The sequence below is a fragment of the Rhea pennata genome, chromosome 2, assembly GCF_028389875.1.
Source record: "Rhea pennata isolate bPtePen1 chromosome 2, bPtePen1.pri, whole genome shotgun sequence".
Lineage (NCBI taxonomy): Eukaryota > Metazoa > Chordata > Aves > Rheiformes > Rheidae > Rhea > Rhea pennata.
This window is the reverse complement of record NC_084664.1, coordinates 139803530-139818626: the sequence shown is the minus strand read 5'-3', so window position 1 is coordinate 139818626 and position 15097 is coordinate 139803530.

The window sequence follows — 15097 nt, the reverse complement described above, 5'->3', positions numbered from 1 at the left end:
ACGCATGATCGTAGGAGAGACTGAGAGTGCGTGCAAGTGAAAGGGAAGGCGAGGGAGAGGTTGCGTCTGTGAATACGCCAGCAGAGCATATACATAATTTGCAGCATGAGAAGACGCTATCATAGAAGACCTCTATGACCATCTATCGTACTTTCATAGAGGTCTTCTATGAAAGTGTGATTAGACATCTGGGTGAAAAGATGAATACAAACAAAGCACATGAAGAGTGAGACAAAGGACCACAGTAAAAAGAGAAGGAGCGATCCAGGCAGCAAGGGTGAGATAAAAGATGAAAGAAAGAGAAGAAAAGCAGAAGAAAACAACTATTGAACATTGTAAGAAAATGACACTTAAGAGGAAATGGATCTTAAAAGACAGATAAAAAGATAAGAAAATCAAAAGAAAAGTGTGAAGATGAAGAAGAAGAAGCACTAAGACCATGAAATCAGTTCTAAAAGTTGTTTTTGATAAGCTGGAGTTTTCTGGGGTGGGAACTTTGTGTTTTAGGGTTGTTGCTCTTTTGGTGTAAAATACGCTGTGGAGTCAGAAAGGTGCTTCAGCCCGTCCCTGTTGTTGGTACCTCTCTCAGGGTTTTGTCTTTTAAGTTTGATAATTTTTTTCTCCATTGTGTTGGTGAGCCTCTTCCAAAGGGGCTTTTGATAGCTGTATCTGTGCATCACAGTTACTGACAAGTGTTCAAACTGCCCCACTTGCTTACTCCCCCCACCAAAAAAATCCTTGTTTCTTAAAAATTTGCCTATTTGCCATCCTAATGCAGATCATGATCCTGAAGGGAAAGTATCTGCTGCTCCATGGACAGTCGGTTCACTTCATATCAGTCTCAGGGAACCACGGGCAATGTAAGAGAAGCTTCTCTCCTGAGTTTGACTGGGATATTTTCACTACCATGATGTCAGGATTTCCAAATACAGACGGGATATAAGCAGAAAAAGTGAAGACAAGTGGAGAAATGGCTAGAAAAGGAGAGCAGAGGGCCAGTGAGATGAAGGGTGTGGAAGTGAATGAACCAAAGCAAGAGCAGGCTGGATATAGGCTACAAAATGTGCAATATAAAGTAGAATATAAAATCAGAAGAACTTGCTAGGTAGAGAAAATAAAGACAAACAGAAAATAGTGTAAAAACAGAATTTAAAGGGAGAAAATTAGTGATGGAGATGGAGGAAAAGAAAGAGAACAGGAGGCCAGTGAGTAATTCTTTAAAGAGTAAAAATTTACTGAAGTAAGTGCTTATTTATTTATAGGTGTTATTAGGGAGGGGATGCACTTTATTTTTACGTAAATCTTACGAGGTTGGAAATAAATGTTTAGACAGGCACTCCTGCTGGAAGACACATTCTTGTTTTCCTTAGGCCTTTTATTAACACTCAGCTAGATCCCTAGCTAATTACACCGCTGCCTTGGGTCACGTTGTGTAGAGTATATTGACATTGAGAGATGGTGGACTGGAGGCACAATAGATTCAGTGATGTGTATATAAACTTTTCCAGCTACACCCTCACTGGAAAAAGCCCCAACTCTCTTCACTCAAAAAACAAGCCCAGACCTTGGAGAAAGTGAGCAATAGAGATGGGCCTAAACTGCAAGGTTTTTAATGCTGTGCCAGGGGGAAAAAAAGGAGATTCTAGGGAAATTAGAAACTGGGTTTAGATTCTGGAGTGCCGCCTCTGTGCATAGACACGCACGCTTATGTTATTGTGGTGGTTCAGGTCTTGGGGCTTTGCTTGGATCCATTTCTAATCAGAGCCACCTCAAGTTATTTTATGTACTTTCAGCCTCAGCTTTTGCAGCATTATCTGCACTAGTAAGCGCTTTATCTCGTGCTGGTATGTGTAAGTGCTCTCCATTGTTAATAAAGCCTTTTAAATGCCTTAATTCACAAAATAAATTGTTCTTTTGGTGTGAAACCATACTTTTATTGGTTAAACACGAGCAGCTGGCTGGACTTTTTGTGTATTTTAATAAGGACAACAAAACCACCCTTTTGTTCAACATTTTCTTGTGCTTGGACTGTACCCTCACTCCTTGTATTTCGTATTTACAGCATTTAACATAGGCAATTTAAAACACTTATAAGAGCAAGGGAGGGAACAGTTTAACCTTTGACAAGGGCAGCATTTTTAAATTTAACTGTAAGCAGTTAGGAAAAATCTGTTTCCACTTTATTAATGGGATCCCTTTAAACAAAATACAGGTTAACAACATACAGTAAAGCCATGATTTCAGCCTTGCCAAAAAAAGGACAAACCCTGCAGATCCCTATTCATATGAGCAGTCCTTAAAATTATGAGTCCTTTTCAAGGAGAAAGGAATACTCATGTGATTTTAGGATTTACAGAACCTGGTCTCAGGCTAAGCACCTGGCAAAACTTGTGCCTCCATGGTATTTCTAGTCCCAAGTAAAACCTCCTAAGGGTTTTTAATTCCTTTTTAGGGTTAAAATCCTTTACAAAGAAAGACTGCCAGGTGATAAACTTTCATGGGCTTCAGAATGTTTGCTAAAATGATAACAAAACAAGTCCCTAAAAGCTGAGTCAGAGAATTTAGAAAAACAAATCTTTACAATGGTGTAACCTAGAGCCTAATGACTTCATCTTACTTCCTCTATGGATTTACTTGAATGTAAACAAGAAGAAGAATTTGGCTGGGAAGAGCTTATTGAAAACCGAAGGATAATCTAGTCATTTTTAATGGGCCAAACTCTGTAGTCTTGCTCAAGCAAAATTCCCAACGCTCTCATTTGCCATCAAAGGAACTGCTGTCTGACCAGGGGCAGCAGGACGCAGTTCTGTAACAGGAGAGCCATATCCAGTAGAATTGGTCTTTTCAATCCCTCCCATAAACATTTTGAGATGACAAACACAGATCTTCCCTTCTCTGTTGAAAGCAGAGAGAGGTCCCTCTTTTTCACCCTGTTGGATAGGAACTACCACATCAGTCTTCCTTGGCTGGTGCAATGAGAGGACCTTCTGTTTCAGCCTACTTTGTTCAGCAGATGTTTGAGGGCCATATGCACACTAATCTTTCCAGCGATCCTCCTGTGGTCAGCTATGTCGCTTCACACGGTTTCTTTGCGCCATAAGCCAGCACAGGATGGAACCATATTCTGTAATTCTACCAAGAAAAAGAAGATAAAATCCACAGAGTAGGCATTCCTCCAGCAAGGTTCACAGTGGGAAAAAATAAAACAGAGCTACTGTAGGTTCACAGCAGAAATACAACTGTTCACAACTCCGAGGCATCTCTATCCGATTATCCAAAAGGATTTGGCAAATATTCAAATGGAATGACACGGTTGTCTACTTTTGTGGGAAGAAGCAAACTGTATAAAGTTCATTTCTTTAAATGACAGACATCTGTGATTTTTTACTGGGCTTGCCAAAGAAACTAGCTCCAAAATGCTGGGGGTAACGATGAAGGCCGAACCCCACCCTTGCACGAGGGATGTGGTCTATTATCCAAGGCAACAGGGAGCTTGTACTTACCAGTGACACAGTCATCCCAAATTGAGACCAGTATCACCCTTCGCCTTATTAAGTGTTCTTTTTTTCACAAACCGTCTGACAAAAGATCTACGCTGTCTAAATGCTAAATATGGTTTTATTCTAAAAACATTTTCAAATCTAACTGTCCTCTAAAATCAGGCTACTTTTTTTGACATGAGTCCAATTAGAAAAACCTAGTAGGGAAAATTTTACAATTTGCAGATCTTCTAAAATGACCCCAAAAGAGCTGTTCCATATTTAATAATGCCATGATTTTGTATTCTGACATCTCTAGAGCTCTTTCCTGCCCAGTTCAGCTGTGAGCTGTATCTATGTGTATCTATCCCAGATGCATCAGTAAATATCACTTTACCCAAGCCAAAGACCTGTGTTAGTTCCACCTCTGAAGAGGAAAGGAAATATTTATCAGGCAATTTGTATTTTTAGTTATTTTGTCTTCAGTTTACTTCTGGCTGCTTTAAATTAGTCTCAGTGACCTAGATGGCATACAGAGCCAAAGGTGGGTGAGATAGTTCATGATAAATGTAATTTATCTCCTAAATATCAGCTCCTCATTTGTGTGCATGTGTTTTTTCCCATAGCTGAGTTAATTGCTCTTGGTAATAATATTGAATCAGACACCTGAATGTATCATTGCAGACAAACCCGTGTTATTCATGCATTTGCACTAAACTAATCCTTGCCACAGGCAAGATTTCAACTTCGTAGGAGACTGCAAGCTGCTCATGCACGCAGTTGCTCTTCCCAAGGAACAGACTGGGAAAATGTGGAGACTTGTAGCCCCAGTTCATGCCTTCATGCCTCGTCCTCCCTCTCCTGTGGGAAGGAATAAGAGAAAGATCCACAACTGCTTTAAACCCTCCAAAGACTCTCTGATGTAAGAAAGTTGAAGTTTTGTGTGAGGAACATCTAGGAAAAATAATCCTGAGAAGAGGAAAATATCCTTCTTAAAGTGACTGTAAATTCCCTGTTAGGGACAGGAAGAAAGGCAGAAATACCAGCTCTCACTGGAGTCGCGGAGGAGGCAATCACAGCTGTTGCTCAGCCACGCAGGAGAGATGAGGACGCTTTGCTCCGGCACCTAATTTCAACTAAGCAGAGTGCATCTTGCCTCCCCTGCCATTGCCATCTAAAGGACCTTGCCACCAAAACCCTGGTATCTCGTATCTCTTTTTACTTTTATTCTTTTTTTTTTCTCCCTACAGAGGAGAGCATCGCCGTCCCGCTGCAGGAGGCGAGAGGGGGAGAGCGGGGTGCGCTGGGGCCGTGCTGCGGGCCCCCCGCGGCCGCGGCGGCCAGGCAGAGCCAGCTGCTCGGCGCGGGAACGCCGCCTTCCCCGAGCGAGCGCCGACGGCTTCAGGCAGAGCTACGGACAGCGAAGCGGCTGCGTGAGAGCTCACATTCCCACCCCGCGCAGCGGTCCCCTGCCTACCCTGGGATTAGAGCTGCTCGCTTGCCTGACCAAGACCCCGCGTTTACTATCGTTAGCGCTGCCGAGCCGCGGAGCTTTGGGAGGCTGAGCCGGCTTCTCGTCTGTTTTGCACATCATCAGCAAACTTGTCAGCTCATTTCCTATTGCAGAATCTTTATTGCCAGCAGTGGCATATGAGGCAGAATGAACATTTTTTTTTTACTTTCAAATCTCAAGTGGAAGCTGCAGGTTGGCAGCTGGAAAAAACAGATTTTTGACCTGTAAACTCAGCAAATATGGTATGGGAGTCACTGAAACTACAAAATGTGCATCTTAATTATGTCCCTTTAAAGAATAACTTAATTATAAATGCATTAGTAAAGCTGTCTCGTTTGATTTTCTTTTTTTTTTTGGTTCTCTGTTCTTTAAGGCTGTGTTATGGTCCTTGGTTTCAAACCCATATTGAAACATACAGTTTTGCCAACCTTAAAGTTGGCTTCAAAAATAATGAGACTGGCTTAGAAATCTGAAGTGTCATTTTTAAACTTCTAAGTTTAAATTTTTGAACTTTTAAGCCTTTATTGAATTTGTGTTTGTAATTTCAGATGTTACAAATGTGAGGACTAGGAACTCACTTACTTAAAAAAACCTGAAGCTTAAAACGGTCACGGGTTCATTTCATGTCTGTGAATAGCATTTGTAAAGGAAGAAGCAAATATTGAAACTCAAGATAAAATCTTGAGACTCTTTAAAAATTGAACACTCCCCCCCCAACACTCCAGACCTGAGGCCGTTCTTATTCTGGGGTTTAGATTGCAAACCTCCAGGAAGAATATAAAGCAAAACTACAGCAGAATACCATAATCATTTTTAAAACAGCTTTCATGAAAGTGAAGCCATTCAAAGCTCAATGCCTGGCTTGAGAAAACACACACATCTGAAAATGCAAATTTAAGTATACTTCTCCTAGCCATTCCTAAAGTAAAGCAATTTTGTCTCCTGTCCTCTTTACCGAGTCAATTGCCTTTCAGAGGTGAAGACAGTTAAAACCATATTATCTCCTTATGGTTCGCCGAGGTCAACAGGAGTTTTAAATGTGAAAGGACCGTAGGCAGTTAGTCCTTGTCTAGTTAGCCATTACAGCAAGACCTGTTGACCCTCTGGTCTCCTTAGTGTACGTGGATGTTTTAGAAAGTCCACAAAACAGTTTAAAGTATTCTGAGATTGAGGCAGTCGCAACGATGTAAAGCAGGTCGCTGCTTTTAGAACTGCGCTGGGGGAAAAAGCCCACGGACTTTCACACGGTTTGCACCCTGTGATACCTCCTTCCTGCTCCTCCGCACCTCGGATACGCTCCCTTCCTTAAAATCCATCTGAGGCAAGGAAACACAGTGCAACCGGCATTTAGGAGGAGGAATAAAGGGGGTGTTGCTTTCAATTTATATTACAAAGCTCATTTAAACTATAGTTCTAGAGAAACTGCAGCCACTCCGTATAATGTAAAGGCAGAGCCCAGGATGACTTCAAAACCCAGGGAAAGCGCAGATCATGTGAATGAAAAAAAAGCCCTAAAGCACCGATAATAAAGTCTGTCATGCACATGGACAGTAGGCATTCATTAAAAAACAATTTAAAGAATCTATAGATCTATAGGGTATATGGTTTAACACCGGTATAACACTTCTGCAAGGTATTAAATTATTTCTCATTCAGTCTATTTTATGTCTCAAAGAATTATTTATCCCATTTTTGAAAAAAGAGCTTTTTTTTCTGATACAGAAGCTCATGATACACAATTTTATCAATGGCTTGGCTGAAATCCAAATAAATTGTTCTGTGTGAACTCCTGTATTTTTATCAGCTTTGCAAAACTCTAAAAAGATAAAGTCAAGATAGAAGACTAATCAAACAGAGTGAGTTTTTTTTTTTTTTTCCTGCCATGCCTGAAGTCAGTGAACTTACCTGCTTACCTGAAGTTAATACAACTGATATGGGTGGGATCAGTTTGCATGAAAAATTCTTGTTAGCAACTTTGCTCAAAACATGTAAAACTCTCCTGAGATTTCAAGTATCTGTTAGAGTGCTCAGAATGATTTTATTCCTTTAGTATCCCACTTGCTCCACCTGCTTTTGGCTGGGGCCAGAATGTAAAGAATAGCTGATTTGTGTGTGTGTGTGTGTGTGTGTGTGCGCGCACTCTGAGTGTAACCTTAAGCCAAAACAGTGAAAAACCTTTTGGGACAGCTGTTCCCTTGAGTTTTGCAGCCCCAATCTTCATAGTGAGAACTAGGAAAACTTTAAGATTGCCAGGTGTTCCTACAGACTGAACTGCTGAAAATCAGCATAGGGAAATCTAATTTAATATATTGCATTGATTCTCTTTCAGAGTACACCGCTTTCTTGAGAAAGGTGAACTGAAGGAAGTAGCAAAATAACCCATGTTGCAAAACCTCCAGATCTGTGATGCTTTGTTGTATACTGTACCTTGAACTTAATGAGAAATTATCTGTCTCCTGAGACAGAGGCCATTTTGTTTGCAGTTGCTGCTAGGCAGAAGCACATTGTTTTCTCCAAGAACAGAATTAGGGTTTTTCCATCCATTTCATCCTGAATTTAAAATAAAAACAACTTAAAGATTGACAGAAGACTGGAATGGCTTTGTATAAACATACCTAAATACATATAAAAAAGCATACTCTGTAAGCATATACGATGTTGTTATTTGGTACTTGCCATCCATTTTCATATGCATTTTGGTGGCGAAAAAATGGGGAGCCCTGAATCAGGAGACATTGCTGAGCTGCTATGGGATGCACGCGACAGTCTTCTCTTTTTAAAAAGCCGAATACACAGCAATCCCATGCTAGATTCCTTAAAATCCTATCAGGTGTTATCAGAAGTTTGCAAATCATCAACATACATAATCTTAGTTTTAATCAAACAACCAGCAATAAGACTTCACTGACAAAGAGACTCAAATTTTGCGTAAAAAATTGAGACTTTAACTGCCAGCTCAAACCTCTATTTTATGCGACCAACTCCCGTCCTCCACAGATCCAACAACAGAGACTACACAAGCCGGGAGAAAAGCCCCTGCTCTGGTTTTCCTGTTGAGCAAGACCGTTTTGTCATTTGCATTAACGCGCCGTATAGCATTTTCTCCCTTGTTTGGTATTTCGACGGCGGCTTTCTTGGCAGGCTTCCTGGCAGCAAGCTGTGCAGGTTGCGAGTGGAAGCCGGTGGAGGTGAGTGGATTAATGTGGTGGTGGCTGGAATGTCGTCCAGCTGCCAGGTAGAATTATGTTTGTTTGCCTTTGGCCCAAGTGCGAAGCGAACGGCCGCAGGTTTCAGGAGTGTGAGCGTACATTTTTACATCTCGCACTAATGAATACATTTTTCTGTATCCCTTGCATTTGGGGAAATAGTAGAATTTATTTGTGGGTTTTATTTACCACTTGTGTGGTAGAGAGGGAATGTTTCCTCAGAGACGCAACTTGTACTTTTGAAAAGAAAAAAGAAAAAAAGACCAGACTAATCTAAAACGGTGCAAGTAGAAGTCACCCTAACTTCACTACTTTTGCAGTTATATCTGAAGCCAGGGCAAAGGCTGCTGAGTTTCAGCAAGGCTGGAGAAGTTGTTCACATAGCATGTTTTCAGGGAAAAATGTCACTGAAAGACAGGATTTTGTATTTGTTTCCTGCTGGAATTTTATTTCTTCCAGTCATATCTTTCCTTTACCTATAACCTCTGTCACTTATCCCTACACTCAACCTCCTGTACTATCGATAGAGGGATGATAATGCTATTTGTAATGTGTTCTGCTGTGAAAAGTGCTATATAAGATTGAATTGCTGTTGCTGATAGGACGAGAAATTTCCCCAACTAGATCTGTCAATAGCTGACACTAAAACAACACGGTACAAAGTGCATTTGAAGACTGTCAGACATCATTGCTTTTTTGTTTTCTCCAGCAAACTATTCCTTAGATAGGTGGCTTGACCTAGCGTTGTTTAAAAAGATCAAGGGCTAAATGCCTCAGAGAAAAAAAAAAAAAAAAAAAAAGATGTAAAAGAATAATATTAGTTATTCTACACTATGTAAAGCAAAACAGTCTCTTGTCCCACTATAGTGTGCAAGTAAAAATATCACTTATGTCCCTCCTGTTGGTCTTAACAATATCAAAAGGCAAAAACTTTCTGGTTTTGGTTTGGTTTGAAAAATTTATTTGCAAAAAAAAAAAAAAATACACTACAGAACAGATTTTAAGAAAAACATTCTCAATGAATACCCATACCTAATTTCTTTTTTTGTATGTCAGCTATGTAACTTTTATATATAGGATCAAGACTGCAAATGAAAGCAATCTCTGCAAATAGATCAGCATTTTGTGCATACAGAACTGTATTCTTTAAAAATATCTCCAAATTGGTAGCAATTTCATTTTAGTGATTCTGAATTTGTTGTTTCTATGTTAATCCATTGCTGTTAAGACTGAAATATACTGTAACATAATGCAATGACAATTTAAGCAGAACTAAACATATTAAATATTAAGCAGAAAAACATTTGTTGAATTAATATTCCTGAAACTCTTGTTTCATTCTAACCATTTCAAAAAATATTGGCAATCCTGACCAGAGCCTACTGCCTCCAAACAAGGAAATGTGTATTAAGTGGCATGACCAGTAGGAGGAAGAAAAATAGACGTGAGTTTTGTAAGTAGGAGTGTTTTCTGATAGGATGAAGATGCGAGATAGCGCTGCAGAGATAGGATTAGGGACACGGAGGCAGGGAGAAGAACAAAGAACAGGAAAGTAAAAGAAAGCAAGCAGAGGTGGGGGGACAGCTAAAAGAAACAACAAGAAGGAAAAGACTAATAGAAAATAGGGAGTGGAGGGTAAAGAATGTGACAGAGAAGAACAAAAAAGTGTCAGTGAGGACAGGGAAAGCGCATGAGAAGCCAAGAGGAAAGAAAAATAAAAGAGAAATAAATAAAAATAAAGGCAATGTGAAAAAGCTAAGGAGTAAAGGAATAAAATAACTCAAAGTGAGCACTAAGCTGGAGGGAGTCCCCTCCCTCACGGATGAATCAGTGCTTCCCAATTACACCGGTGTAACTGGGCTGAGGCACCCTGCAGCCACAGCTGGCCAGTCTGACGCCAAGACCACGCTCCAGAGCTGTTGTCCAGTGTCAGAGCGGGCAGAAAAAGATGGCAGAGAGAGTCTTGTGCGGCAGCAGAACTCCAGAGCTGCCCTGCCAACGGCCCCAGCTGCAGCCAGCTCCAGCCTGAGTCACCTCCTAACTGCCGGGCGAGCGAGCAAGCGAGCGAACCACCCAGGAGCAGCAGAGCTGCCTGCCCCACTTCCCCAGCTTACTTGTATGCCGGTGCCTAAGGAGGTGAGGGTAGAAGGAAAGCTGGACAGCAAGGCAGTAGGAGAAATAAAGAAAAGAGAAACCTCACAAAAAGAAAAGAGAAGAAAAAAAGAAACAAAGGGCAAAAGAGTGACGAGAGTGTAAGAGGGAAGCAGTTAATGGCCGTGGCCTCTTTGCAGAAAGAAACGACTCATTCTGCCTACATAAATGATCCCTACGCAAGCTGCAGGTGTGACAGGCTCGGCAAGAAGCTACTGTTGCTCTGGTGAGCTGAGCGATGGGCACGAAAGCACGGGAATGGCACCCATGTGGGCCTCGAGTCTAGCCACTCTTAAACCTGGAGGTACTTCAGCGAGGGCAGGTTGTTGGAGTGTGTAAGTATCGGTTCCTTTCTGGTCAGCTTTGCCCTTAACCAGCCCTGATTTATCTCCTTTATTTATTTTGCCAACATGGCAGTATATGTCAGCAGAATAGGCAGTTGAGTCAGTAGAGCTCTGGGAATAGATTTACAGTTGACTTGTGCTCCCTCTTCTGGTTGGCATTTGTCTCTACACGCCGAGGTCAAAGTAAAGACAAACTTGGTTCCTCTAAACCTAAAGAAAGAGTTTCAAAACACTCTGTTTACTCTGTTTTCACAAAGCTGTGAGATCACTACTGCTCATACCACGTTTAATGGCTCACCGGAGCATAAGGGTTGATGCCCTCTGTCTTTAGAGCCAACAGTCTTTTACAGTCTTCGAAGTCCATTTGTGGATTCATTTAGGAAAATGGTATTTCTATTGTTTTTACTAAAAATCTTGAAAAAAATGAGCTGACCGACGTAAGTGTGCATTAGCATCATTGTTTTCTTCCCCAGAACAGCAGGTTGCTCACAATCTTTCCCCCAGGCTTGGCCAGCTGAGCTCTGGAGGCTGCCAGTCTCTTGGTTTGGGGTGACCTGATGCATGATCAGGTGGGTATGACTACAGGTAATCTTGCTGATTCACTTTATCTAAATGCACAGAAAACAGTGGGGGAATGCAATGCTAAAAATAAATCACTAGTGAGACTGTTCAGTGAGACCAATAGTTTCTGTGAAAAGAATTCATTGGTAGCTTTGGCTGTGGCCTGCTGCAGTGCAACCATATAAGCAAGGATTCATAGTTGATAACACAGTGGATTAGTTCACAGTATTGAAAAATATTGCATTCAGAGCTATGGGTGTTAGCTGGTCATCTCTAATGCAGCTGCTGGCAACAGGAGTGACAGATATCTAATAATATGCATAGCAGCTGGAGTTAACGAACTAAACTCAAAAGCAATTGACTCTTGAATTGGAATCTGGTCTCTTAACACTGAGTCTTGGTCTAAATCTAGTTATGATCTTCCAGATTTGCTGCCACATCTACAAAGTAGAAATAATCCACACCTATAATACCTACCAGGCACACTGCAGCAGATCTTCAGCATTTACACTTCATATCATGTGTTAAGCTGCCTCTACTTGACTAGGTCATGCCTCTTTGGTGCTACCACATAAAATTTACCATCTATTTACCACTAAAATTTACCATCATATGATCTTCAAAAAGGGCAGATCCAAGTCTCTGACTTTTTCGGAAAATTATCCTTTGAAATACTGTTTTAATAAAAAAGAACAGAAAAAAGTCTAGTTGGCCAATTCTTATGTCAAGATCTAGGACAGATTGCTGGATAGTATTGTACTTTCAGATTGAAATTATTACTTTGGCCCTTAGGCAAAATGTATCAGAAGCTTGTCTTGGGTCATGATAGCAACAAATAATCAAGAAACATTTTTTATTTTATATATAGTCCCTGAGTCATTTCAAACATTAAAACTAGATTTAGACAATTGTCTTAGAAACAAACACAGATAAAATTTGCGTTTTTTTTTCTGTTCATTAATTTTCTAACCGCTTAAATTTAAAATAAGCAGTATTGGTCAACTGCTATTTCCTCTTTTAGAAAATTTTCTTTATTACTTTTAACTATTTCCTATCATTATCACAATTCAGTGCTTGCAGACAGTAAAACAGCTGAACAAAATGGATATCCACTGTTTCCAAGGTTTTTCAACATACAGGCAAAGCTATATTATATTTGTTGGTTAGAATTTCACTCACAGTTGTTGAGATTTCTTTCTTTTTCATGAAATAAATGAGTTAAATTTAAATTTCATTGGGCACAGCTTTAAAGAGTCCTGAAAGGTAGCAGAGTAAATACCTGTCACCTGCCTTGTGATAAAAGACTAAATGCCTGTCACCTGCCTTGTGATAACATATGCCATATGGGTCCCCCGGCATATAACACATCTCACAGCTAAACGATGCTCCACAAGCAAAAAGCTCAGCTATCGCTGATTGACACCAGTGCTGCTGGTCTTGCTTAGAGACGGGCAAGAATTTCCTACCTCAAAATCAGAACAAGATCTCAGTCAAAATAGAGAGGGACTGTTTCACTTGCTGATGGACACCAAATATCCTAGTGGTGAGGCAACGCATCTTGCCCAGGTTTAAATCATTGCTGGCAGATTTGAAGCAGGTTCTGGACCTGGGATTGCATGTGCCAGGTACCTGCGTAGCCCTGGTTGACCGTCTGTCTGTTTCTCTCTAGGACTATCTTGCTTTCAAAACATTCTGAAAAATCTTCATTTTGCGTCAGAATGAAACCAAATGCCAAAACCTCAGAATTTTTCATGAAACAGAACCCTTGTTTTCTGGCCAGCCCTATTATTGAACCTTAATATGATACAACATGTGTCCATATTTGCACACATGGTCCACAGCCCTTACACATGTGTAAATCCTACTGAAGTCATGTATAAAGGACCAGGCTCTAAGACTGTTATAGAAAAAGTTCATGTTTCACTGACTGTTTGGTATTCTTTGAAGATATTATATTAAGAGTAAATACAGAGAAGTACATGTTATATGTGAGATTTTCAGAGAACATTTAACTTCCACACCAGAAGGTCACATCTAAGGCAATATGGTCTTGGAACAAGTTCAAAGTTGTCACACTTGATAAAAATAGCTTAAAGGGCATATAACTATGCTGGAATACGGAAAAACAGTGGAACATGAGAGGGAGAATGATTGAAGGCCCCATTACTAATTATGTACATACTTTGCTGCTAGTGAAAGCTAGATTTCCAAACATGTACATAGTTAAATAGAAGTTAAGTAGAAATGCAAGCAATTAAAAGACTATAAAAGGTTTTACATAGCTATATATCTAAGGAAATAATATTTTACAAATATACTTTGCTAGAATAATGGAAAATCTTTGACCTATAAACAAACTGAGGATAAATTATTTTTGTCTCTAGTTTCAAAACTACATTTATAGCATTTACATTTTTGCATTATCATTATTTTTATAAGATTTTCTTGAAAAAATAAAGCCTATTTATTTGATTAATATAAGAAACAACATTTATTTTTGTTTTTCACTTTTTTTTTTAACTATTGGTAAAGAAAAATAATTGATAGTTTCCTGTAACATACTGAAACAAGGACAGATGCAGACATGCAGACAACAGGCAGCTGAACTTTAGGAAAACTTAAATTTTACAAGAGGATCTGTTGGGCTGTTATAGCTTGATTGTTTTTGTACACCATAACCAAAAGGTTTCACTGAACTGACTTGTGAAATACACATTGTATTAGCTGGGCAATCATTAGTCATTAGGACTGTATTCCAGGTATTGGATACCTGTTAAGCCACAGTCAAACCTACCAGTGATATTTCAGTCGTAAATTTAAGTGACCATAAAATAAGATCAAATAGCCCTCCTGCAATAGCATTCATTGACAGGAGAGTCCCACCAAAGGGCAGGTTGTTTCATAACAGGACACTCAGCAAGTCATGCGTCAAATGCTTCCTCTGGAGAAAGCAATTCTGTGTATTTTCCTGTTTAATGTTTGATTTACTGTATTGTTTCCTTCATTTTATTTCTTTAAAGAACATGCCATGCAGAAGGATCTTTTCATTTGGTTTTAATGGAGACATTTGCTATATTTTGCACATACCTTTTAATGATTGAAGGTACAGTGCAATCTTTGGGACAAAGCTTCAGATAAATTAACATCTGAGGATTTTGTAATGCAATGACTTTGAGTCACTTCTACCCATGATTAATACATCTAGGATTCAATAATGTCTTAATCTTATTTATCTCAGTGAAGCTCTTAATAATGAGAAAATACACTTGTGGTCTTCCATGCTTGGAAACCATCTATTAATTCATCTATATTCTTTCCTGTAGAGATATTGCCTCAGACACAGTCTTTTTTGACCAAGTTTCCTTATACAAATTACCAGGATTTGGCCATGAAAAAAGTGTATTTTCTGACAGCGACAGCACTTTTGTCATAGCAATTAGGTTCTTAAGAATGAAGAATATCCCCTCAATCAGAGACATCCAAATGCAGAGTATCACATGCCTTCATGATATGAATAGTTAACAGGAAGATGTTATGTCTTAAATGATTTGGGAGTAAATGATAGCGAAACTGCCTGAAAGCCAGTCTAAGTGGGGATCAAGAATAATCAGACTCCAGGAGGTGCAGTGGATACATGGAACTCTCTATACCATCATTAAAAAAATGCATAACAGAGGGAAAAGGTTACATTATATTACAGCAGAGAAGTAACAATGTAATTTATGCTGCTCCGTTTAAAAGCATCACATTTTTATACAATAACAAAAAAGCAGAGAGTCTGAGTCATTAGAAAAATACTTGCACAGCTGGTAAATTGTATTTTCTATGGACCTTACGCATGTG